This window comes from Rattus rattus, chromosome 1 (genome assembly GCF_011064425.1).
Source record: "Rattus rattus isolate New Zealand chromosome 1, Rrattus_CSIRO_v1, whole genome shotgun sequence".
In the NCBI taxonomy this organism is placed as follows: domain Eukaryota; kingdom Metazoa; phylum Chordata; class Mammalia; order Rodentia; family Muridae; genus Rattus; species Rattus rattus.
This window is the reverse complement of record NC_046154.1, coordinates 177,051,521-177,053,823: the sequence shown is the minus strand read 5'-3', so window position 1 is coordinate 177,053,823 and position 2,303 is coordinate 177,051,521. Positions and strand designations below refer to the sequence as shown.

Genomic DNA, 2,303 nt, shown 5'->3' with positions numbered 1-2,303 from the left:
TGTAATACAAACTGATCATAAAAAAAATTAGTATTTCTAGAACATTTGTTTCAGTAAGAAGAGTCAAAGGCTAAAGATAAATGTGATTTAAAAATTAAAGCAGGGCTTAAGAGGAGACAAGGGGATTTAGGAAGTGCATTTTAGACTAGAGTAGGTGGATGATGCATTTATAAAGCAGCATTTAATTTACCTTTAAGCAATGTAATGGAGTGAACAAGTTTTGATATTTTCTGACATGTGACAAGTAGCATGTCTTGGTCTACGGGCTACTGGTTTAGTTAGACAAGCAAGGTGTATCTGTGCTAGGGCAAAAGAATAGCAGCAGTAGTAGGAAGACAGAGGAAGCATGGGACCATAGTAGATTAGAGCTGGAACAGCTATATGACTAAGAACAGTAGATTAAAATCAAGTAAGATTTTCAGGGGTATGGGATCATTGCCAACCAAAAACAAAAATAGGGGTACAGGACAGGATAAGAGACAGTGAGTCAGGAGGTCACAGCAACATCAGAGGCAGAGCAGTGAGTCTCTTGTTGCCATCACAAAGAGATGCTTAAGGCTCATTGAGGATGTTACAGCTGCTGGGTGTGACTCTGAATATACTTTAGAAATGGATAGGAAAGAGTGGACTTGGGTAGTAGACTCTATTGAGTCAGTAGCTAACAGTGTCTCACCTTCTAAATCCTAAGGATTTAATAAAAAATTGCCATCCATGCAATAAGGACACCTGTAAGAAGGGGATGGAGGAAGAAAGAAAATAGTCAACAAGACTGTAAAGATGTTCACTATTTATTATATATGTTTACATGTATGTAATATATCAGGAACACAATAACCATTTATCATGCAAAGGGAGCTATCAAGAAGCCAGCTCATTATGTGTCTAGTTAAGCGGTAGGCGTTTAAAATCTTAGAGCATAAAGGTGACTTTTTAGGTTCAAGTAGGGAAAAGGTACTAGAAATTTAGAAAACTATGGTAGATTTAGGAAATGTTGATAAACTGAAAGCCGTTACTACACTTGATCTTAGCCAAAAGGCTGAGAAGCGATCTGAAAGCCATTACAAAAACAGAAGTAGGCAGTGGTTAGCCGTGTCAGGTCTTGCCAGTTGCTAAGGACGAGAGAGACAGCTAAACACTGGAATGGATTTAGATGGTCACTAGATTCCTTGACAGGCAATTTCAGACAGCCATTGGCTTCTAAGCCTAAGAAGGAAGCCTGTGTATAGAGCACTATTTACTTTTCAATTTTGAGATAGGTATCTCTGTGTAGTCCTGGTCATCTTAGAACTTGATGTGTAGACCAAGCTGATCTTGAAGTCACAGAGATACCCTTGACTCTGCCTCTAAAGTATTTAATTTCTTAATGTATATAAATACATAAAAATGAAATTGTGACTATACAAAGTATTTCATGTTGTATATTTTATCTGTTCAGATAAAAGAATTTCTATTAAATAGCAAGCTGAAAAGTTTCTAGAGTTCTATTCTGGGACACCCAATAATTAAGGGAATGACTGAAATAAGAATCATTAGAGTTAAAAATCATCTGATTTGGATTCAAAATGTCCTCTCCAGGTTCTTTCTTAAATAATTATTATCAAGTCTGTGGCACTCTTTAGCAGACTTTTGAAAGTAGAGAATTGGCTGACAGAAGTAGTTCCTTAACGACAAGATTTTGGAGACTACAATTGCCTCCTGGTTGCAATAGCAATCTGGTGATTCCTGGTTCACAATGATGTGAACTGAGTGCACCAAACGCTTCCTCATAAGCTATTCTGTGCATAGCTTTCTACTGTCGTTGGCTACCAGCCTCTGAAACACCGAGCTAAAGGAAATCGTTCTGGCAGTGCGATCTTTCTTTTCTTTTCTTTTCTTTTTTTAATTTATTTTCTTTATTAACTTGAGTATTTCTTATTTACATTTCGAGTGTTATTCCCTTTCCCGGTTTCCAGGCAAACATCCCCCTAATCCCTCCCCCTCCCCTTCTTTATGGGTGTTCCCCTCCCCATCCTCCCCCCATTGCCGCCCTCCCCCCAACAATCTAGTTCACTGGGGGTTCAGTCTTAGCAGGACCCAAAGATTCCCCTTCCACTGGTGCTCTTACTAGGATATTCATTGCTACCTATGAGGTCAGAGTCCAGGTCAGTCAATGTATAGTCTTTAGGTAGTGGCTTAGTCCCTGGAAGCTCTGGTTGCTTGGCATTGTTGTACATATGGGGTCTTGAGCCCCTTCAAGCTCTTCCAGTTCTTTCTCTGATTCCTTCAACGGGGGTCCCGTTCTCAGTTCAGTGGTTTGCTGCTGG

The 2,303-nt window shown here is 39.4% G+C and overlaps 1 pseudogene; it reads right to left on the bottom strand.

Moving 5' to 3' along the window:
* Positions 1-946: 946 nt before the first annotated feature.
* On the bottom strand, positions 947-1,048 carry LOC116890633 (annotated as a pseudogene).
* Positions 1,049-2,303: the final 1,255 nt, after the last annotated feature.